General features: G+C 35.7%; 1 long non-coding RNA gene across 7 annotated transcripts in view; it reads right to left on the minus strand.

Moving 5' to 3' along the window:
• Positions 1-25,689, minus strand: part of LOC308061424 — a 58,154-nt gene extending 32,465 nt beyond the window's left edge. For 3 of the 7 annotated variants that reach the window (XR_013927220.1, XR_013927221.1, XR_013927222.1), the window contains exon 1: positions 9,072-18,244. This is a non-coding gene — a long non-coding RNA (uncharacterized lncRNA). Of the gene's footprint in view, positions 1-9,071; positions 18,245-19,662 lie in introns of those variants that run through there. The other 4 variants (XR_013927217.1, XR_013927216.1, XR_013927218.1 and 1 more) reach the window with 4 other exon arrangements.

The raw sequence follows: 25,689 nt of genomic DNA on the forward strand, positions 1-25,689 counted from the left end.
GGTATGGTATGGTATGGTATGGTATGGTATGGTATGGATAGTCTATCACTCAACCCACATGGTGCTAAAATGTCTTTAAAAAAGACATTATTTTGTTATTCCGTTCCTTATTTTATCTTTAAAACATCTTATTTCTTCCTCCTTCAGATTTTTGGTAGCCTTAATACAATCTCATTGGTCTTAGCAGATGTCAATTCATTATAGAGAAGTAGTGCAAGTCAATTTTTTAGCAGATTTTTTATTCATAGAAAAATCCAGTTTGGACATACCTGCAGTGATTCATAAACTGAATTGAAATGCATTTGTATCAGCAAGAAATGTGAAAGGTTCTGAAATCCAGTAGCTATTTATTTTGGTATAACTTCGGGACAAATTTCAAGAAAGAACTGAAGTCTTTGTCATGGTTTAACCCCAGCCAACAACTAAGTACCATGCAGCTGCTCACCCAGTCCCCCATCCCCAGTGGGATGGATAGGAGAATCAGAAAAAGCTAAAACCCACAGGTTGAGATAAGATTTTAATAATTGAAATAAAATAATAATAATAACAACATCAACAATAACAACTGTATTGAAGAGCCGGGGGAAAGAGAGAGAGGAATAAAACCCAAGGGAAAACAAACCCACAAGTGATGCACAACACAATTGCTCACCACCCACTGACTGATGACCAGCCAGTCCCCCAGCAGTGACTGGCAGCTCTCAGACAGCTCCCGCCCGTTTATACATTGAGCATGACATTCTATGATATGGAATATCCCTTTGGCTAGTTCAGGTCAGTTGTCCTGGCCCTGGTCCCTCCCAGCTTCTTGTGCACCTCCTCACTGGCAGAGCATGGGAAACTTAGAAAGTCCTTGATTTCGAACAAGCACTACTTGGCAACAACTAAAACAGTGTGTTCTCAACACTATTCTCATGCTAAATGTAAAACACAGCACTGCACCAGCTACTAAGAAAATTAACCCTATCCCAGCTGAAACCAGGACAGGTTTTTATTCAGTCAGATGTAAGGGAGGGATGATACTTTCTCCTTTTTTTGTTCAATACTGGTAAAAGTACTTGCCTGTGCAGCAAGAGTCTTGGATGCAAATCTTCATTTGTTTCAGATGGGGGATTAGAAAGCTAGTGTGATGGTAGATAGGAAAACTAACATATTTTTCCCTTCCTCTTTCTACCATATAATAACAGTTCATTTCAAAAGCAGGCTGTGCAGCATGTGAGGTGCCCTAATCATGCTATCATGGCTGCTGCCTGCTCTAAGTGGGACTTTTGGGAGAAGTGAAGAAAGAGGAAGGAGAAATGCAGGAGACACAAAGGGTTTGCATCTTCCCTGAGAGGACATATATGTGGTTCATAGGAGAACTCTGGCAATTCTAAAAGCAACTGAAATCTTGTGGATTGAAACCCACCCTAGATGAAAAAAAAAAAAAAAGTATTCTGCAAAGAAACAGCGGGTGGGGTTTCATATACATTAAGCATTTTCCTTGTTTAAACAATTATCTTTTTCTAGTCAATTAGTATGGGAGGCAAAAAAACCCTAAACTCATAGTTCTAAATACTAGAATACTTATGATATCTTCTGTGTATTTAATTTAAAGCAAAGGTGGAGAATTTCTACTTCAAGTCTCTGTTCATGTTGAGTCACATCTCATCTCCTAGTTCCCAGTAATTGCTACAACCACTGCAATGTATGCACAGGAGGAAAAAATATAACCAGTATCTCTCTTCAATTTTGTGAAGCTATCCCTTTATTTTTTGTGTCTGAAAAATGAACAGAATTGTAAAACCTTATAGGAAAAACAAGTTTCCTTTCCTGATGCAGTGGGCTGACCCCAGCCAGCAGCTAGGCACCACACAGCCACTCACTCACTCACACACCATCACTCCACTCCCCCAGCAGGACAGGGTAGAGAATAAAAAGAGCAAAAGATAGAAAAGTTGTGGGTTGAGATTAAGACAGTTTAATAAGTGAAGGAAAGAGGAAGAAAAAAATAAAACAAGTCATCGCATCAAAAGCACTCACTCACCACCTCCCTCAAGCAGACCAATGCCTATCCAGTCTCCAAGCAATAGCTACCTCTCCCAGACGCCTCTTTCCTCAGTTTTTTATTGATGAGCATGATGTTATATAGCATGGAATACTTTTACAGTCAGCTGAGGTCAGCTGACCTGCCTGTGTTCCCTCCCAGCCTCTTACCCACCCCAAGCCCACTCCCTGGGGAGCCAGCATGAGAAACACAGAATGCCCTGATGCTGTGGAAAGCACTCACTGTTTAGCAACAGCTAAAACATCACTGTATTATCAGCACTATTTTGGTCACCAATATAAAACAAAGCAGCATACAAGCTGCTATGAAGACATACCATCCAGACCCAGTAGCAGTATTTTTTCATTTTTGTAAAGCAGCTCAAAATGTTTTCTTTACATTTTGATTCAAATATTGCTTAAGATGCCCATCTTATCTTCTATTCAACTGATGACTGCACTGTCATTTTATCTGTAAAAGTATGTTAGGTGTAACTCAAGTACATCAGTGAAGAATAGTAATGAATACCCAAGGCAATACTTTTGTCTGGGGAAAGACTCAAAATTCAGATACTTACATGCACAGAGCTTTGGCAATTTTGCAGTATATTAATTTTCATGTAGTTGCACTGTGTGACATTCTTTGTAAGATGATATTTCGTCAGTACGTGATATCATCTGACAAAGTAAGAATTTTATATCTGATTCTTCTGAATGCTTGTAAAAAAGGAATCCAAAAAGTTGCAGAAATGTGAGCTTCATGGCTATATGTACACCTTTTATACAGCAACATATAAAACATTAATACTAATTTTAAAAATTGATTCAACTGTCAATAAACTATCCTGATATCTAACAACATATTAGTACACTGAAAAACATATATTATAGAAAGCTTATACTGAAAAATTAAAGTAATTCTTCTTCTCTCCCATAACTTCTCCCTATTATGGAATAGTTGGGGTTGGGAACATATATGATGCTGAAATTATTAATAAGTTAGCCCAGACTAATATTTGTTCAATTATGATTATGAAAATTAGTTTTTAAAAAATGTGTAACTGTATAACATTTCTCTACTATACTATCAGTGCCATTACCTACGGTTTCAGAAGTCCTCTGGAACATTTTTTGATATAAATGTTGATAAATCATACCATATTTTTAGTACAGGTCTTTCATAGTGATCACAGACCAAAAATTGCCAAACTAGTCCTTCATTCATTATAACTGCAAATAAATAAAAGTACTAATTCCAATGATCATATGGGAGAAATCAGATCTTTCAAAGTAAAAGAACTAAAAAACTGAAAAAAATATCCTAGATTTCTATAATCGAATGAAGACAAGGAAAGTTGAGATACTAGGGGTATGCTTTTAAGCATTCTAAAATAATGCATAAACTTAACCTCCCAGTGGAAGACACTGGGCAAGAATACGGGAAAAATTCTGAGGTCTGACTTAAATCACTATTAGGTACAAAACCTGTATATTGTAACAGAATTCTAGATAGATTTTAATGTAGTTCTGGAACATAGAGTTGTGTTATGATTTATCTGTTATGTAACAAGAAAAATTACTAGCGTTTCTTCAAGAAGTGTTTTTGTATAGCGTTATACCATTATACATAGGTTGGATCACAAAATCCTTCAACCTTTTTTTTGCCGAACTCATATTTTAGGTCACAAGATATATTGTACTTTGTCTAATGCTTTCTCATTTCCTCTTAAGAGTAGGGGTTTATAATTTTCTCTATGAAGTTACTTATAGCTGTTAAATCACCTTTTAGAAATTATTTGTTGTTTAGTTCTTTCCTCACTCTATTGTCTTGCATTTTTTTAAACATCCAGTTGGGTTTTTCTTGTTTGATATGTCACACTTCAGTACTACCTGTCATACAGCCTCAATCTGCTCTTCATTATACTTGTGGATCAGCCTTTGGACCACTGACCACTTATTGATCAACTGGCTATGGACACATCTTTGTACCTTTCACTTCTGTATTCTTCCCTAAATACTGAAGATAGCTGAAGTTCTGGATCAATTTTATAGGAATTCAGTTTTAATCAAGAAAGTAGTTTACCATTTACCTTTTTATTCTCTAGTTCCGATGCCTGGAAGGCCAAAGTGACTTTGTATCCCTTGGACAGTCATATCTTTGTTTCTGTTTTCCTTTAAGAGAGTTCAAAGGACATGGACATTTCCAGGTAGGTATTGTCCAACTGAACAGCAAAAAACATGATGATTTGCTGTAAGAGAAATGTGCCAGAAAACTAACCTTAGTAGCAGATTCATTGAAGGCTGCCAGTATTACTGAGACTGGCGGAGTGGCACCTTGGAACTGCATATTCAGTTCCACCAATTACTTTGCTAAGATAGGACGTTCAAAGGATGCATTTGCTAGAGCTGTCCTATGGTTCTGCTCTTCTAAGAAGATTTCAAGATCAATTTCCAAGTAACTTTCACTACAAAGGAAATGTACTGCTAAGAATAATCCACTGTGTGAACATGCCTGTGAAGAGGCTGCACTTGAAAGAGAAGGAAACTTTTCAGTTATTATAGCTCTTCAGTTCTGTTGTTTTCTTATAAATTCACTACCTACATTTCTCTCCCTGTCCTTTTCAAAACTTATCTCTTAGATACTTCTGAATTGCTAGAATAAAATCTGTGTCCTAGTCATTAATTTTAATTATTTTATATAGCTTGAAAAATTAGACAGAACCACTGGGTACTTCTAACTCAATGTGCCTGCAATGCAAATTCACAGAGTGTGAATATATAGATGGACAAGCATTCAAAGGATGCTACTCATGTAAAATTATGGTATAAGATAGTATTCAACAGATAGTCAGTAGAAAAAAAAATCACTGAAATACAAATTGAGAGTTCCAATGATGGTATGAAATCTTGCTCTTCACAAAGTAGAGGTATTTAAGCTTTTCTCAGCTGGTTTCTTGCTGGAGAATTTTAGGTGAACATTTACAGCATATCTCTGGGCAAACCTCCCAGGCAAACTGTTCACTTCTCTGGGAAGAGATCATACATACCTATTAGGACTAAGATCCAACTATACCTGCATTATCTCATTTCAAAAAAAAAAATGCTTGGAAAAGACATTAAATAAAAAAGAACAATGTAAAAAAAAAAACAGCAATAGAGCAGTAGAGTTTGCAGTGTAGAAGCATATAAACTGACACCTTAGGCATCTCATATTAGAGATGGAGCAACGGTTCCAAAGGGAGATTAGGAAGATCATAAAGCCCTGTGTGTGTTGACCTAGGATGCAGTGTGATGCAGCTCTAAGAGTTTTGTCAGAATGAGGGAATTATATATTTGTTGTTCAGTATGTTTGTCTACACCCACCACTGCCTGTAATGCTGACATACCCTTAAAGGACAACTATAGAATTCTGATGACCTTAGCTTATGTGACAAAACTGTGCTAGAAAAGGGATTTTAGCAGCAGTCGCTATTTCTGACAGGCATACAAATATCTAGGCAGAAGTAATTATGTACTGTTCTATGAGAAACATACACTACATGTTGTGCTACACAGATAGGAACTTGTTAATCATTTAAGATGACTTATGGTCAGACCTATTCTCAGTTTATGAAAATAATATTACAAATTCCATTTCAACTCTCAGCCTAATCTGTTGCAATTAGTGGAACTACTATTTTTTTGTGCAAAGGCAGAGATCAAAAAGTCAATCAGGATCAAGACAGACTACACCCATGCCAGTAAATTAAATGTGCCAAGAGCTACTCTTTGTCACTGAGGCCAATGATCATGGATCAGCCCAGGCAGCATCCACTATATTAAACAGGTCAACTGTCTACTGGAAATGAGCCTATACCTATATAACATACTCCTGAACCATTCCCAAGATTTATTTGGGGGAGCACAGGCATCATAAGAATCCCTACAGCCAGCACGCCCTACTACTGTTACATTTATAAATAAAAGTGCAGCCTCTTCTGCTGGACCAAATAAAAAAGATCACAAATGTAGGTGTGATTCCTGACCTAACTAAGCTGTAATTCAATTTGAAGTTAATAGTAAGTTAATGCGATAAATAGGAAGAAGAGAGACCTGAACACTGTAATTAAAATATGACAACATGAATATGCAAGCTGTAAAACTTGATGGTCACACACTGTGCAAAGGTCTGGATATTTGTCAGGAAGACAAGAGGGAGAGGAAAGGGTGATTCATCACTTTCTTCCACTGATGCAAAATTCGGTGATTACTGCCTGGTCAATTTATTTAAAGATCACCATAAGGTTGACTAGCAGGAAAAAGTTTACAAAAAAGATGAACCCAGGAAGAATACAGCATGCTTCAGGTTTGTAATGGAAGAAAGTATAAAGACAGCCAGTGAAGGAGCAGACAAATTGCAATTTCACTCTGACATCACTGGAAAAAAAAAGAGGAATTTGAAATATGTGACATAAAAAGTGACATAGCAAATGACAAGTGTCAAAAATGAGAAAAAAACCATGAAGATTAAGGAACAATAAATTAATTTATTGGGATGTAAAATGACAAGAATTAAAAATGGCACAGTCAAATGATAGAGCAGGAAAACAATCTTACCACTTCAGCTGGAAACATTTGCAAAATGACATTATGATAGCAAAGGAGAAAAGAAAAGAGGTAAGAGTCATGAGCATTTGGAGAGATTTCTTGGGTAACTGGGAAAAGAAGTTAAGTTTTACTTACTTACAGTGTGGATAACTTAAGGCTGTGAGTGGGTGGATAAGAGTTTGTGATGCCAAAGAAACAAGATGGGTGAGGTGAATGAACTCCTTCAAATCAATGGAAAGAGAAAAGGGAGAGAAAAATATCATAGCAGAAAAGTGTCATTTCTGACCATCCGCTATATGAAGAATTCACAGTGTAAGACCTCCTACAGAAACAGATCTAAGTGGTAGATATGAGGCTTAAAAAATGAGTCAGGTAATTGGAAATGGCAGTGAGAAATACAAGAGAGAAAATCAGGCAAAGACCTGGGCAAATGCTAATGTGGGAGGATAAAGAGAGAGAGGTGGGCTAAGAGGGGAAGGTATGACGTACAAGAAGTGAATATAAATTAACTGGTTGAGAATGCAGATTAAATACTGAGAGACAAACAGGTGGTAGGTGAGTGGTAGAACTCATAAGCCACTTACCAATAACACAATAAATGATTCAGTAAACAAGTCAACAAAACAATTATGGAAGTGATCATATAGGAGAATAACAAGTTGCACGTGTTAACGCACATGTCAATAAGGGGAACAAAAGAGAGACTGGGCTTGGTCAGTCAGTGAATATTCAAAGCAGCTGGACAGCAGCTGAGCACCAGATGTTGGGGCTGCCACTACAGTCCTACTGTAGTGAAGTCAAGGACCTATATCAATTTACCACAATGCATTTTGTGTTCCATGTGTGACAGTCCATACCAAAGGCTTATGGACCACATTTGAAGGAAAACTAAGTGCCATATTTGTAGACAATGTAGTCATCTCCAATATAGACTGGGAAAACATCAGGAAATATTTTAATAAAGCGATCACTGAATTACAAAGTGTAGGTTTAACCATAAATCCTCAGACAAATGCTATGGCATAAGGTAACTGAATATCACAGGCATGCACCAAGATAAAAACCTCAAATCTAAGAATCATTGCCATTTTAAAAACTGAAAATTAATCTTTAAAAAAATATAGTTACATATTATAATCTATGTACTTAAATTTTCTTAATTTTCTAAAAGATTAAAGAGAACTACATGAATAAAGACAGCAACCTAGTCCCAGGGGATGGTAAGACTGTACATATCCTTCCATTTAGTGTACCATTTTTTAAAAAATGCAGATTTCACACTAATTTTGGTCACAGAAATGTATCCTGGACAACCAAAGCCTGTAAAGCAGCTACATTACTCCCTAAAATCTATACTTAAGAATGAGCTAAATAAAACTGTTCAGGGACTCAAACATGAATATTCAGGGTCTTTTTTACTAAGCATACATGATGTTTTATTTTCCTTGGTATATTAAATAAACAGTCTTATCTATAGGATAGTTTGTTATTCTCTTTGTGTTAAAAATCTCTTTTAAAATAGAAACATTACAGAAGATTCATCAACATGATGTAACTGTTCTACTATTACATGCTAACATTTTTAAGCTTATTACTTTTCTCCAAAATTTGCAGCAGTATTACTAATTAACAGCTGTATTTTTTTCCTGTCTTTGGTTTCTAACTGCATGATTGTTTCTAAGCATGTCTACAGTGGACATCAATTTGTAACCAAATACTAACTGTATAATAATAACCACAGTTCTGCATAACAAAAATCCCTGCCTGAGACAAATTCACATTTTCCTTTGAACAAAATCTGTAAATATATTACTGAGATTATTTAATACATTTAGTAAATCTTTATCAGGTAATGTATATAAGACTAAAAACTTCTTTTTCAAATAGGGCTTAACTAAAATGGCAGCTAATGGACTTTTTTTTAAAAAGAAAATATGTAAATAATTTTGTAATAAAATTATCAGATTTCTGTGGAATTTTTCCTTTCATTTCTTTAAAATACTATTTGAACGACTGATCTGATTAGATAATTTCTAAAACTATTATGACTAAAATTTGGAGATGAATAAACAAGACTTACAACAAGTCATAACAGCAGTTTAAAAAAACAAATATTGTATAGGTGTTAATCAGACATGAGGTAAAAACTATAGATTTAGATGAATAAACAATTTTCACTGGATCATTTTTCACATAATCCAAGAACATACAAACAGACTGTTTTCAAATAACTTACTAATTTAAAAACCTGCTACAAAACATAAAAGTAAACTCCTTTTCTAAGTAGTCTGAGTCAATAGTAGGACTAATTGAAAACCTATAAATTCAGTACAGTGCAGCATGTAGTCTCTAACTTGCTCTGCCTATACATCAATAGGTCATTCTCAGTTAATTAAGTGAAGGCATAATCAGCTTAATTTATGTAGTTCTTGGCAGTTAATGATATCTTAGTACAGTACCTGAACATTTGGCCTGCCCATATAACTAGCTGGATATACCAGGTTCATTCTGTACCTCTTCAACTTCAGCTCTCCATTTTTTATCTCATATTCCATTTTACACAGGTTAGTCTGGAGCCACTAAGTCTAATTTCTTGAGGCTAGAGCTGAAACAAAACCAGAACAAATTAACAGGTTAACAAAGCAATATGATTGGACTGCAGTCTGTGATAGTATTTTATGTAGAAAAATCAAAAAAGACGGTGATATTTCCAAATTAACTACTTGTATCATTTAAGTATATAATATTTTTAAATAGTGTAGTAACAACACACAAAGGAATAATAATAGAGAAAGAGATAGGACTGAAAAGCATATTATTGTTTTTTCTATAAATTATATAGTTTAAAAATGGCTATAAAAAGCCAGAATTTTACAGAGCACACTTACAACACATTGTGTAGTACCTCAGGAAAATGATTGTCCTTTTTCTGTTACAAAGTGTTTCCTTCTGCTGTCTCTGTAGCTCAGCTTCTCTTTTCTGAAGCTGCAAGTTTACACACAAAGACAAACCACAATGTCAACCAATTGGACCTCACTTAAGGAACCAAGGAGATCGATTTGTAAAGCATAGGATGAACAGGACCCCATTTCTGAAGTACGTTGCTCAAACTGCTCTTTCATTAAAAGATGCTCTCTCTTATTGATTTTGGCTTAAGTAATGAGAAAGCTTATCCAAAAATCTTTAGCATTTGGGCTCAAGTTAAGGAAATCAATAGAGTCATTTCCCATTTGAACTGCATATGTGAGTTTTATGTACGAGAGACAAGACAAAGCCCAAATCAGATAAATCGATAACATTGTCAATAGAACATGAAGCTGACAAATGGCATTTTTAAGCAATTAAAGAGAGCTGTAAACATACAGAAGCTAATCAATTACAGTGTTCTGCTATTAACAGTTTTTAATTTATACAAACACTATTAGGAATCCCAGGGAACAGAGCTAACAAAACATATTTCCTGCTACTCTTCAGGGATTATGACAGTAAAGCTTTTGTTGTCTCCATATGTAAATCTTTCGATGCTTCCAGGAAGAAAAGGAAATATTTAATTAATCACGGAATTCCTATACTACCATGTCTACATGTGTAATAAACACAGTGGCCACAGTCCCTGACTATGTTTTTTCACCCAATCTGGAGTACAAGGACAACTGAAGTATGCAAGTATCCAGTAGTACAAGGCATAGAATCATAGAAACATTGATTACAAGGGATGTCTAGTGGTCACCTACTTGAACAACTCAATCAAAGTAGGACCACAACCAGTACTAGACTGGGTCAGCTTTGGCTTTGGCTTTGTCTAGACAAGTTTCAAAAAACCCCAAAGATGGAGATTCCATCACCTAGCTTCATAAACTGTTCCAGTCAGCATGACCCTCCTGGTGAATCATTTTTTCTAACATCCACGCTGAAGCTGAAACTTGTGGCTTTTGTCTTTTATTATACCAAATACCACCACTAAGAAGAATTAGCTCCATCATCTTTGTAGTTTACCTTCAAATTCCTGCTATCAAAGAAATGCTATCAAAGGTCTCTTTAGCCTTTCTTTCACCAGGCTAAGCCACCTCTCATTGAAGATCATGTGCTCCAGGTCTCCAACCATGTTATCTTCTTGATAGGCCTCTTTTGGATCCTTTTCAGTTTTTCAACACCCTTCCTAAACTGTAAGGCCTATATGAACAAAATACTCCAGTTACAGCCCCCTCAGTGTGAAGCACAAAGAAATAATAACTTTCCCTGGTATATTCTCCACACTCCTTCCAATGTAGTCCAGTTTGCCTTATTTGTGATGATGGCATTCCATTCACACTCAGCTTGCAACCCACTATAACCTCTCCTTTTAAGCAGAGCTGATACTAAGTCAATTAGTTCCCAGGCTGTACCACTTGGTTATTCTGTCTGAAGTGCGGGACTTTGCACTTCTCCCTTTAAGCTTTATTAGGTTTCTGTTGGTCTGGTCCCTAAGTTTCTCAACATTTTTCTGTCCAGCACATCACTTAACCTTCTTTTCCCAATTTAGCCTCATGTGCAAATTTGCTGAAGGTCCATTCTATCTCGTCATCCCAATCATTGATGAAAATAACTGAATAAGAAAGGCTGCAGTATTGACTGGTTGTCATCTGGAAGCTAGGCCATTAATTACTATCCTCCGAGTCCTAACGCCTGATCATTTTTCAATCCATCTACCAACCCATTCATCCAACTCATTATCTCAGTTTATAAATAAAAATACAGTTGAAAAAGTTTTAAAAGTCTTGCTGAAGTTGAATTACACTACAGGCTCTCTCTGGCCCATGTAAGCAACCATTCCAACAAAGAAGGCAATCAGATTAGTCAATCATGATGCCCATGCTGACTGTTCAGGTGCAACAAGTGCATGTGCATAACTCAACATGGGAAGCCCTTCCTCCTAACATAATTCTCAAAATCCAAAGGCACGTATTGTACTTGAAGATAACTTACCCAAAAAATAGTGAGTCTCATCAGCAATAAGAGCAGCATCTAAAAAAATGGGAGCTCTTGAAACAACCATATGTACAGTAACGTAAAGACTGCAGTTACATTTTGCTACTTGAAGACAGCCTTATTTTCCTTCTACTCACACAGGACACATTCATGTTCTACAATTGCTTACGCCCAGCATATAGATATATAAGGTAAAAGCATTTCTATTCCTATTCATCTAAAGGAATGTACATCTGGAAACATCAAAGAGCTTTGAAAGAGAAAATCAGCCAGAAAACTTGTGCTTTTTGACCCAAAATCTCAAAGATTATCTTTTACAGGTATGCAGCTTCTCTTTCTTCTATTTATAGTCCAAATGCACATTCACACTTTAGATAACTCCAATAAAATGCTTTATCAACTACGTAGCAGAGCAGTTTTGGAGCACTTAAAGCAATCAGCAAATGTAGAACCATATTGGCCCTCAGCAACCCAAAATAATATTGCACCTAGTGACAGTACAACAGAGAGCTATGAGAAAGATTTCCCAACAATGCCAGTAATATTGTCTGATGTCTAGTGGAATATGCCCTGATTTTATTAAGGGGATCCATTTCAGCAGTTTCATAGTAAAACTCAATTCAGGCCACTACCCTTCTGGACAGCCATTGAGTAGAAACGGCTAAATTTGGAAAATTAACAGCACAGGAAATTTCCTGATGGCTGTGAATATCAAAATGTCCTTGACTTTGAACATATGAAAGGTAAATGCTTATTTCAGAGGTCTCAAGTTCAAGAAAGAAAACTGGAAGCTTGGTTTAACTGTTACAGACAAAAGGAGAGAAAATTTGGCTACGTTAGAAGAAAGATCATCCCTCTGAAAAACAGATGCAAGAAGAGTCATCCTTCATATAACTGAATTTGTCCTATGGCAAGAAGAAAGCAACTTTCATACCTAGAGGAATTTAATATTTTCAAAGGAGACATAATAATATATCTATCATTCTGATTTTAAGTCCCACCAGATCATAGGGTGTCTAAAAGCAGACAATTTTAAAACACTCCTCAAGAAATATCTGAACTGCAGGATGAGAGGAAAGCAGAAGCCTGATCAACAGAAGAGTGGTAAATTAAAATGGACCTTGTGTGGACCTTAAAAGAGGTGAGCGAGAATGGATTCTTATCAGTTTAGGCAGATAATCCAACATTGTGGGAACCTAAAGAAAAAAAAAGACAGATCTGCAAGGAACTTTTTTCTATTATTGTTAGCATTGAAGACTATGTTCTCATCTATCTTGTACAGGAGATACAGCCTTTAATTGTAGCTGTTGACCAAAAGGTCAGTTGAGCAACTGCATTTGGCTGAATGGAACCTTTCTACAAGCAAAGAGGCTGTAATGACTATTGACTCGCCAGTCACTTCAACAAACTTTATGATCTGTAGACACGTAACTTGACACTGAACATTCAACTTCACACCTAGGTACTTGAAAAGAACTTTACCTTTCTACAGAGGTGTGCATGTATAGAGTGAGTATTACTCTGTTAATCTCTTTATTGACCACTCATTTGGATAGGCATCAAGGGACACCTTTATGTCAGTGTTTGTGGGTAATTATTGTTAATATCTTCCTGAAAACTAAAGGAATAAAAGGAAGACTAAAATAAAAAACTTTGAAATTATAATGATCCCTGCTGAGAACAACTGAATATATGAAAAAGCTGTTTTGGAGACCAAGAGCTATAAAACAGCTATCAATATTTCAAAGGGATGGGTTTTTTTTTCTGTATTCATTATTCTTTCACTTTCCTCTTTACTGTTTCTATATTATTTTTTTTTTATTCTGTATTAGCTTTTAGTCTCAATATATATAAAAAAAATTGGTTAGTTTTAACATCTTGACCATTAACTGGAAGATAAAAACTTTTAGATTTCTTACACCCAAAATGGTTTGCTAACTTCCTTCACTTCTAAGCATGTGGAGGAAAAGAAGGTTATCAGGAGTAGTCAATATGGATTCACCAAGGGGAAATTATGCCTGACCAACCTAAATAGATTTCTATGATGGAATGACTGGCTGGGTAGACAAGGGGAAGGCGGTGGATGTTGTCTACCCTGACTTCAGAAAGGCTTTTGACACTGTCTCCTATAACAACCTCATAGGTAATTAGGTGAGGGGACAGTGAGGTGGATTGACAACTGGCTGAACGGCAGAACTCACAGGGTTGTGATCAGTGGCACTGACTCTAGCTGTAGGCCTGTAGCTAGCCATGCTCCCCAGGGGTCAGCACCAGCTTCAGTCTTCTTCAACTTGTCCATCAATGACCTGGAAGAAGGGACCGAGTGCACCCTCAGCACATTTGCTGATGGTACAGAGCTGGGAGGAGTGGCTGACACACCAGCAGGCTGTGCTGCCATTCAGCGAGACCTGGGCAGGCTGGAGGGCTGGGCAGAGAGGAACCTCATGAAGTTCAACAAAGGCAAGTGTAGGGTCCTCCACCTGAAGAGGAACAGCCCCATGCACCAGCACAGGCTGGGGCTGACCTGCTGGAAGGCAGCTCTGTGGAGAGGGACCTGGGAGTCCTGCTGGGCAGCAAGCTGCCCATGGGCCAGCAGTGTGTCCTGGTGGCCAAGAAGGCCAGTGGGATCCTGGGGTGCGTTAGGAACAATATGGCCTGCAGGTAAAGAGAGGTGATCCTCCCCCTCTGCTCTGCCCTGGTGGGGCTGCATCTGGAGTCCTGTGTCCAGTTCTGGGAATCCCCAGTTTAAGAGAGACAGAGAACTACTGGAGAGGGTCCAGTGCAGGGCTACAAAGATAATTAAGGGACTGGAGCATCTCCCTCATGAGGAAAGGCCGAGAGAGCTGGGCCTGTTTAGCCTGGAGAAGAGAAGGCTGGGAGTGGATCTTATCAATGTCTACAGATATCTTAAGGGTGGGTGCCAAGAGGATGGGGCCAGGCTCTTCAGTGGTGCCCAGTGACAGGACAAGGGGCAACGGGAACAAATTGTAATACAGCAAGTTCCGTCTGAATGTGAGGAAAAACTTCTTTACCTTGAGGGTGATAGAGCACTGGAACAGGCTGCACATAGAGGCTGTGGAGTCTCCTTCTCTGGAGACATTTAAAAGCAACCTAGACGTGACCCTGTGCAACTTGCTCAGGTGAACCTGCTTTAGTAGGGGTTGGACTAGATGGTCTCCAGAGGTCCCTTCTAAACCCAACCATTATTTGGGATTCTGTGATATTAACATATGGTCACTGAAGAAGATTCTTATGAGGTGTATAGATTTAGTATAGGTTTAAATATTCCAAAGGTTTAGCAATATTGGACTCATTGATAACCTCCATCACTAATAGAAGTAAGGTATATAATGCAGTCTCCTTTCTTACAGAAAACAGAAAGATGTCTACAGTGGCATGACATCCTGAACATAATATCAATGTTTAATGCAAAAATTAAAGCAGTTTTCTAATCTTTAGTGATGGGATGAAAATTTAACATCAACAGCTAAAGCTACAACAGAAAAAAACCAACTGCAAATGAAAAAATAATTTTGGCTGCTCCTGAATTTTCTAACCCTAAGAGCAGAGCAGACCCTCTGCCACCCCGCGAATGAAAAGACCATGGTCTTAGTTGAGGATGAAAACATTTTACTGGCTAGGTTTTAAAGTTATTTTCTCATTATACACATTTCTCTAGTCTAAAATGAGTGTAATATGCCTGTATTTCATGCTAGTCTCCGTAATCTGGAAAAACATCAAGGACTGAACTGATATTACATCACATACAATCAACAAGGAAATAGTATAGCCTGGGCTATGCTCACTTACTGAAGGCACATGACCTTCTTGCACATGAGAGTGAATAAAAAAGATGGCAAAAATGAGCCCTAAAGAGAAGTACATAAAATACATTGGCTGTTCATTCATCATTATATTCTGGGATTCCTCTAAAAAAACCCTCAAAATCTGAAATAATTTGGCTTAGCCTTTTTCCCCATCAGAATCTAAAAGTATAATTCACCATGGATGACACTGATTTTTTCTGGTTTTCTAACAGCTCTGAAATATGAAAAACTTAAACACTCTCAGCTATCCATGCAATTCCTGCTGCATGCATGACACAACCAAATTGAAAGACCAACTAAAAAGTCATATTTGTGAAAGTAACCTTTCTCAATACACTTTCATAAGGGAGATACTGTACAAGACCAGACAACAGTAAGTAAAATTACTAATGTCAAGAAATATTGACATTTTTTAAAATCAATGACTCATCAGCTTCCAGTTTTTCAGGGAGGGTGTTTTCTGGATCCAGTGAATGCCTTCCTTTAATCTGTCTTCACCTCTTTACTAGCTATTTTCTACTACCTCAAAAAAAAAAAAAAAAAACAAACCTGAGCATTGTAAACTACTTCAGTTAGCATAATTAAGTTCTTCCTTGAGTCTTCTCAGGAAAGAGATTGAGAACAAAATGAGGAGTTTACAGAAAACAGAACAAAATGAGGAGTTTAAAAAATCATGTAGGTCCACGTCATTTAGAAACCCAGTCAACACTAGGAGGAAACATTGGTCCTTCTTCTCAGAATCTCAGAAGTTTCACTTCTGTCACAGGTCTTGGTTTTCTTGAGCAGGTAATTAATCCTTTTATGCCTTTCTTCCTTATCAATACACTCTTGACAAGATTTCTCTAAATGAGAAGGCTCTTCTGTAACAGTATCCATGAACACTTAGAAAGCACTCAGATGAAATAAGAAATGTATAGTCAGCTTTTTTAAAAATGTAGTGCACAGTATATCACTTCTGAGTCCTCACAGTAAGATTTCTGTAATGGTAGAATTTCACAGAAGTTCACATCAATACGGAATTTTCTATTCCCTTTCTACTATAGTCTACAGAATTTTAAAGATTAACTGTGATTAAGTTTGTTAGAAAACTTCTGGAAGACAAAGAGATGAAGACAGGAATTCTTGCTCCATTTGAAATTACCAAAAGTCTCAGAGAAACCCTGAATTTAGTTTTTTATTCTTATCTCAGAAGTTGACAGAAGACTTCTGAGTTTTTTAAGTTTCTTAGATGCCTTTGCTTAAAACAGAAAAAATTGTTATGCTGTATATTTCACAATATAAGTTAATTGGCTCAGAAAACCTGCATTCTCCAAAACACATTTCCAGTTTAAGTCTGACGCTATAACTGTTAGCGAAGAAATAACTCCAGGTATTGGGAGTTGAATCTTTATATGCTGCTGTTAAATGAAGCAGTTGTGCTTGAGAAGCCTCTGCCTGAATGCAATTCATTTTACAACATCATCTGGGGACAAAGTATAGTTTAAGATGTAAACTGAAATGGCATCTTCTGGTAACGCAGAAATATCCCTCAGCTGACTTGAAGAAAGAAATGAAGCTGAAAACTGGACCAGTATAAAATAATTGATCATTTTGGTTTTGGTAGGAGTAGTCTTACAAATGTTTCTTAGGCTGAAAGTCATCCTGTATACGGAAATGCAGTAAGCATGTCACTGGGGGTAGTTATATCTGAACTGCTTAAGGACACAATGCCAGCAATGTTATTCCAATGAACTTTTTCAAAGAAAGGAACATGGATCTGAAAGATGAGCTGTAAATCCAGGTGTGCCTTCCAAAATCTATACATTCTTGAATGAACAGCTGTGCAGATTGAAACAAATAGCACAGAGAAAGAAAACAGCTCAAGTATGAGAGACATGTATCTTAGTTCAGCCTCTACTGAAATACATTTTTATTTTCTGCATTTTGCTGATAATATAGGAGTGAACCCCAAAATACAGACCAGCTTAACCCGCATGGGATTAAACTGGACTTAGTTTACATGTTGTTTTCAATATTTTTGACTGGATTCGTCCACAAAAAAATGGATCCCGATCCATTGCTGAATGACTCTAAACTTGAAAAAACCCTCTGTTTACAAATCAGGAAAAGATGTGAAATGGATCGATAACAGTACGTTACCAATATTAATACCATAACTCCTAAGAATAAATGAGCAAAAGTCAAAAGACAAAAACATGAGAACTTTTGGACTTTTGTATAAAAGTAAAAATTATATTTTTTGTAGTAGGCAAGGGCAAAGTCCACAAACATGGAAAAAAACACAAAGAAAGCGACTACATAAATAAATATGTCAATAAATAATACCTTTAAAAGTTCAATTCTACTACATCCAGGGATTTTGATCTTTGCTTTGAATGAACTTTTCACTGACTGTTTTTCCTCATTTTTATGAACAAATACAAGGGGAGTTGTGAATATAAAGGTTAGCGCTAAGGGCAACCAAAGCATTTGGTGTAGAAATAATGTGATGAAAAGCAAGGTCACCTGGGGTGGAAAATAAGTACTAATAAAACAATAGATGGAAGACAAAGCTAGAAAAAGGGACTGGCACTCAGAATCCAAGACAGATAGGTAAACACAGAGATTTGGGGGCAATTTAGAATGTAAAAGATACACCTAAGGAAAACTGACATTAAGGTGAGACAGTATGGAAAACCTGGACAAAGAAGGGATACAAAGTAGATAGTGACAGCAGAAAAAGTATTTGAGTGGGGATATAATATATTGCAGCTATTCAAGGGTTATGTAAAGGTCCATTTTCTTTAGGTTACAGTTTGCTTCCTTCCTCCTTCTGTTCTAAACTCATCTCTTCTTTATATCCAAAGTGGAATTTGGTACTTGTACGTAGGTTATTCATCACCTGATTCAGCTCCTGTAGCCAGGAACTGAAGTAGAAGTACCCTTTGCATCATATTACTGTTATTATGTCATATGACAATATTATGCAAACAGAGGAGAATTGAAAGGATACAGGCTCCTTCATCTACCTAGTAAGTCTGTGCCAGCAAAACAATACATTCACACTCGAGTTATCTTTGGAAATGCACAATCTACTTTTAAACAGACCTTGAGTTTGTATTTAGATTTAAGTACTTTTCTAGAGTTTTGTATTCTCAACTTAGGCAACTCTTCTCCCCTAAAGTATACAACTAATTTATGTATTTAAATACTTTATTGCACAAACTATTTCTGTTTTATAGACAATCTTTTTCTATTAAAAATATTTAAGGAACTTAATCCTTTAGACATTTTAAATTGCATTGTTAATACTTCACATATAGGTCATCAGTGTATATGAATACACTATTAATTCATTAACATCTAAAATAAGGTTTTGTTTATACAGTAGAAAAACCCGAATCAGTGCTTCTCAATTATTTTCCTTATAGCCTTAGGAATTACAAAACACGTTATTTATAAACTTACTTTTTTCAGAATTCAACATTCATGTCTGAGTTTTAAATACAATTCTTTTAAAAACTTGGTTAGCTGCAACACTTAAACATGAGTTTGGCAGCAGTGTTGGTGTCACAGAGATTATATGCTTCAAGGAGGTCAATGAGATGACTGCAGAGCTCACTGTAGAATAGCCTTCACTAGCTAATCCATAATGCAGTGCTGTCAAATTATGAACATGTACCTGCAGTTTTCCAAGAAAGAGAATTCAAAGCGAGAAACTTCATCTGGACCATTCTTTTTTTTTTTTTTTTTTTTTTCTTTTTTCAAAGTGTCTTCCTCATAATGAAAATAATAATGACATTCACAATTAAAGACCCTTATGGTAAGTATCAGATGCTATTATAGAATGCAACATCTATCCACTAAATATACTTTATAAGTTACATACAGATTTATCCAAAAATACTTATTCAGAAGTCCTTGCCAAATTTTTGGAAGCTGTATGAAGTATTACTGTTACATGAACTGGCAGTGCCAATTCAGCAGATCTGTAGAAAAAAAACTGCAGTCAGAGAAAAACATATAGATCATGAAAAGACAAAAGGATTATGTAAGAGAAAATGCTTTTAGAAAATTAACACTTCCCAGAAGTTTTACTTAGTAGCTTATGAAAACATTTTGAATAGTTAAGGGTATTACTATATCCAAGTTTCATCTTCCCCTAAATATAGGTGAGGCCATCTTACTTTAAATATACCACTATTAAATGGTGTAACCATCCTCTTCCCATGTTCAGTGCTGCATACATAACTCAAGAGACTCAGATTTGCCATACCTGTAGCACTTGCCATAGGTTGCACGTGACCCTTAGCGTACAAAGATTCTTTTTCTCTTCCTTTTTTCTCTCCACATGGGTATGAATTCTAGTTATATAGCTGTAAGGAGAAGTAGTAAGGATTTATCTTCAGGTTAAAATGCTATTTTTGTTCACTTATGTTTTTACATTTGTTGCTTGCTTTGATTTGTGCTTAATACTCTCTCCTGCCGAACAAAGGTTGCTGCCTGTTGCTGTGTTTTGTTTCTTTTCCATCAGCATATAGAGTTTGTATGCACTTAAGTACAAGCCTTACTGAGAAAAATCCCTCCACATTGAGTTAGTAATTTATATGCTGCATATACCCATGGTACCTAGATGCTATTTACACTTTGAAAGTTGTTGCAGTTTAACCCCAGCTGGCAACTAAGCACCACACAGCCACTTGCTCCTTCCTCCCCAGTGGGATGGGGGAGAGAACTTGTAGGTCATTTCCCACACACCTACTCACTTCTGTCTTCTGTTCTAGTAAGATCAGCAAACTAACGTCTTAAGAAAGTCTAATTATTGAAAAGAGAAAAAAATAAAGAGAAAAAAAGAAAATCCAATAAACCCTAACATTCTGGAATTAAAAGCAGGGAATAATAAGCTTCTGGTTTTATTTTTTTATTATTTTTTTTTAATGGGAAAATAGACACAAGGTCAAGTGATATATTGCATTTTCCTTTAGAGATCACTTATAATCATAGACATGCCAGGGATTTATTAAGACAACAGCTCTAAACTTTCCTCAAGTTGATATATATTTCAAGTATAAATTAAGAAGATCGAAACCATATTGAAATTTTGGTATATTACCACCCAATATGCTTGAATGTGTTGAGAAAAGCCACTCTTCTGCAACACTGTTTTATTAGATAGTTGTATTTATTATGTTAAAAGCTACAGTTAGAAGTATCTCCCTCTTTTATTCTCCATATTTTGAAAGGTACTTTTCCTGCAGATTCAACAATAGCAGCCTGTATCAAATTAATGTTGTTTATATGCTGTATGTGAGAGTTCAAGCACTGCTTTAAATGCATAGAGTTCTCCACAAAAACAAGATTAGCAGTTTCAGCCCTGCAATGTAACAGTATTATGAAATTATTATAGAAATCAATAACACTTTCATTTCCAGAACTAATCTGATGGTAGGATTTTGTTTATAAAGATATTAAACAAATGCATTATTCACATTTTGTAACGATTTGCAAGAAAAAGGACATTTTTTTAATTATCACATGGAAGTGGTGTAATAAATGAGCGTAATTTTTATTAACAGGAGTTAATTTACATAAAACAAATGCTCATTGAATTATTGAGTATGATAATATCTACATGCCTAGTCCTGTTTGTCATATTTTGTGCCTTTTGGCGACATCAGAATTATAACAACCTGATTGATGCACTAAATTTAATGCATAATATGACAACATACCGATAGGTATGGCTTATAATGTATAATTTAAACATGATTGCTATATATTTCACCCATATTTTCTTGGCTTTACAAAGATTTCTAATGCATCTAGAAATCTCGATTGTAATGCAGGTTGCCAGATATGAATGTCTGTTTGAATTAATGAACATTTTTATAAAAATACTCTGACTATGAATGTTTTAAAAACCTTGTCATAACATTCACCAAACTTACACATGACAGCTAGCATGTGTTACTGCATTTTCATCTTAAATATTTGATGACTGCTTCTTTAAATCCAAGATTCATAACCCAAAGGGTTTCATTTTCTTACAGCATATGTAATTCAAGAGACATTTATTAGTATAGCTCTCATTTTATGCATCAACAAAATATTTTTCAGAGAACCATTAGATGAACTCCCTGCTTTTCAGACTTTTTTCTAAACATTTTAATTATAATTGTATGTTTTCTTTGACAATATTTGTACACAGACTATTTGCAGTGCTCCCTGCTTCCCTATCTCCAGCCCCATTGGAACTGAATGAAGAATTCTGCAATATACAATAATGCAGAGTCAGAAAATACGAAAAGCATCAACTAGAATCTCATACACACTAGATTAAATATCTGGAAAACCTTGGTAAGCTTTTTTTAACCTCTGAACATACCTAGAGAAACATTACTGTATACAGTTACAATTCATAAAAATTTGTTAAACATAGATGTTCATCTAATGCTGTTAAACTACTGTTACTGAAGCATAAAATGATTTCTGCATTCATTATTGTCCACATGTAAAAAAATCAGCAATGAAAAAATATCCAATAATAAAATGTTTATAATTATTTAAAAAGCAGATCAACAAACCATTGTTGGTGCAATATATTACTATGTTAGCACTGAAGGTTGTCCACTGACAGGTCACTCTCACTTGACCTTGTATGCACAGAAAGGTAGTTCACCATGGTAACCTTGGTCTTGTGGCTTTCCATACAGTAAATCATTTCAGCCCTCTTCATGTAATTCTTTTATTGGCTGTGCAATTGAAATGTCATGCTTCACGAACAGAGAAGCTAGTAATTTCTTATGGGTGATTAAACTACCTCTGTAATGTACGAGCATGGACAGAACTGTATGCAACAGACTTAAGCATACATTTACTTTTTTAAAATTCTTGATATTTTTCAGGTGCTTACAAGGAAGTTTGTTGTGAGAATAAAAAACAATTCTTTTTCACAACTGTATTCTAAACAAACACCAAACAGCATCCCTTTTAGAATACCTTAAAGTGCAACAGGAAAATAGCAGCCTAAAAAAATAAATATTTATCATTGTTTTTAAAGTTAATACCTAATTTTCAATTGTACTGAAAAATTCCAAGAGTCAAGCTAGTTTATAAAGCCCAAGTCAGACTCAAAGCAGGAGCTGACATTCTTATTTTAATTATATTAATATATATAAAGGTGAGATTTTGTAGAAAATAATCAGAAAAAAAACCTAGGGGTGTGCAGACTCCTTCAGCTATTATTTTCATTATATTGTTTTACATTCATGGTAATCTTGATATAGAATTGAACAAATAAGGCTGATTCTTTTTTTGAAGAATTACTCCTTTGAATTCAAACTATAATCTAACAGCAGAAAATGAATGGGCTTTTTAAATTAGAAAGGTGCACTCAGAAGAACTTCATATCTTCTACGTTTTCTTTTACAAAATGGCACACTTTCCTATATAACTGTAATATAAAACATCTGATGTAACTGTATTTGCATGAAGTTCATACTAGGTTTTCTTTGTCTTTTCTGTTTTTGCATGTGTCAGATTGATATGAGTCTGAAAGACATACATACATGTATGCAGTACACAAACTGATAGATCTTTCAGAAATATAGCAAACACACAGGTACCACCATTTTTACATTCTTTTCTAAAAAAAAAAAAAAAAGCCTTTTTTAAACAGTGAAAATATCTTATTCTTTTCATAACTTTAATTTACAGTAAACTGCGATAATCCTGACTTTTTAGTTTTAGTTTCCCAATTGTACCCATACCTGCACACAATGAAAAAATAACATTGTTCAGTGATTTATTAAAAATTAAGGTAAATAACTGATGCCCAAAAATGCAGTGATGAATCAAGAAACCATTTGACTGCTGAGTTCTGAAATAAATCTAATAATTTAGCCACCTCAACCATTGGATCAAAAAAGAACGTGGAATAAGGTTATCAAGGAGAGGGTGGAAGGCTCTAACAGATGCTAGAAAATTCTTCCTTAGTGTTTTTATAATCACAGAAACCAGTTTCTGTTGAGCTTAAGAACCCAGATCTGCTATCAGGGGATCTATTTGTAAAGGTATAGAAGTGGTAATATAGTAGACTGACACCCCATTCAGCTGGATTAATGACCTCATGATGAGAATGGCAGCTGCTAGTCAGAAACCCGAAAACAGTCCCAGTTCAAACTGTGAATTTTCTTTTCTCTCTTGACTACTTTCTACAGGATATTTAATGCCTTTTTTGTGGCAAAGATACCAAAGCAGAGCTAGTTGTGTGCAGACTTAAGGAAAGGGTTTCACCTAAAGTGGTAGCACTATTAAGCAGTGGGACACCTCAAAAATATAAAAGAGCACATAGAAAACATACAAGATGCTTCTAATCCTTCTTTGCCTTTTAGTTACCAGCAGTACAAAATCAAGGTTGTGATTTCCTTTGCAAAGTGTAGTATTGGAGGAAATCTGATCTCCTGTCTTTTTATATAGGTCTGGTATCTCATACAGTCTAAGCATTGACCCAAGTCCCATTTCATTTTAGAAAAAAATCTCAGATAAAACTTATTTTTGAGGTGGGGAGAGAGCAAACACCTTCTCATATGAACACATGAAAAGTGCTACCTCCTGTTTGACTCAGCCAAAATAAAGAGAATGGATTTCATTTGGAGCCATTTTATCTTATTTCTCTTCTGCTCCATTGTGGAACATTGCTGAAATTCCCTTATGTCCGAGAAAAGTTCTAGCATTAACTACAAATCTTTAGCATGAAATTGCAAGCTTCACCACGATGGGCACAATGAAAAATCACAAAGAGGGAGACTGAAGTCTCATTCTTCTGCTGGACACTTCCTGTATTTTCTTTTGACTATCCTGTAAGTGAGACTGCATTTTTCATAGCTCTTAAACAGAAAAAGGATTTCTATTAGACCTCTTTCTTCTAAGTACCTTTAGAGAAAATCAATGTATTCTCATTGGTCCCACAGATTTCCTCTGAATTTAAAAATAACAGCTAAAACAGTGATAATATAGCAGTAACTCCATAAAATGGCAAACAGGAAAAAAAAAAAAAAAGGCAAAATCTAAAGAAAATACTTGTAGCGTCACAATTTTATATGGTCTTACAAGGGGAAAAAAAAAAAAAAGAGGTGTGTTTACCTTCCTGGTAGGAATTAAACAAATCAAATATTTTAGATATAAACTATAAATTCGGAAGAAAAACAAAAAGAATAAGGATTCTATAATGACTAGAAGTACAGACATCAGGGCTCTAGGTGGTTGCTAGATTAAAGAATTCTTTCATTAAAAAAAAATAAATCTAAACTTTCCACTATGGTTGAAAATCAAGGCTAGATTTGAATTTTTTCCACATTTGTACTCATGTCTCTATACTACATCTAAGCTCTACTGACCCTACAACTTAGGCCCTGCATTCACAAAGAGCTGTGCATGATCTTAACGTTAATTAGGAATATCCTCTCCATTCTACTGGTACATTAATAGAGAATTCTAGTCTGTTGTCTTTTTATTGTCTTATAAGAAACCACTTCACTACCCCATGCTGTGACAGTCTCTCAGGATATCCACATAGCCTGTTATCTAACACTTTGACCTAGAGTCAGATGCAAACTGCATTTTGATTCTTACAAGAATTATTATTTCTTTCACATCATATCAAGGAAACACAAACATCCAGGAAATTTTCAAGATTATACTTTTAGGGCCCACTTCTCTAAGGTTATAGTATCTTGATCTTTAAGAAAATGCCTTGGTTTTTCCCCTGTGAAAATGCTGTCTAATGTCAGGAAGTTTGAACTGACTTTCCAGGGCAGCATGATTTCTGTACGAATGTGAGAAGGTGGACCAATTAACTTGGAAACAGTAGGGATCTAACTACAAGTTGTTAGTTAACCTCAAAGCTCAAAGGACAGCCTGGACAATTGTATCCAACGTTGCTTGTTCACAGCAGAAGCAAGACATACCCAGGAGGACTCACACTTCTTTCCACTCTTTACCTGCCACCATCCCTTAAGTAGTTAGTATTTGTAAAGCAGTTTAAAAACAACTTATTGGTGATATAGTTAGCATAAAAGTAAAAAAACAAACAACAAAAAAAACCCCACACTTTTACATTTGTGCACTATGTTGGTTCAATTGGAGCAAATTTACAATTTTGGCTGGATTTTTCTCCTATAGTAGTGTCATAACATACCAGTTATGATAATAAACTTTAGGTTTCTCTGTAAGAAGAAAAGATTTAGAAATTGTATTTGCCAAGCTAGTGTTTTCCAGGTACCTTACTACCTCTTTACAGTAA

The sequence above is a fragment of the Falco punctatus genome, assembly GCF_963210335.1.
Source record: "Falco punctatus genome assembly, chromosome: 3".
NCBI lineage: Eukaryota > Metazoa > Chordata > Aves > Falconiformes > Falconidae > Falco > Falco punctatus.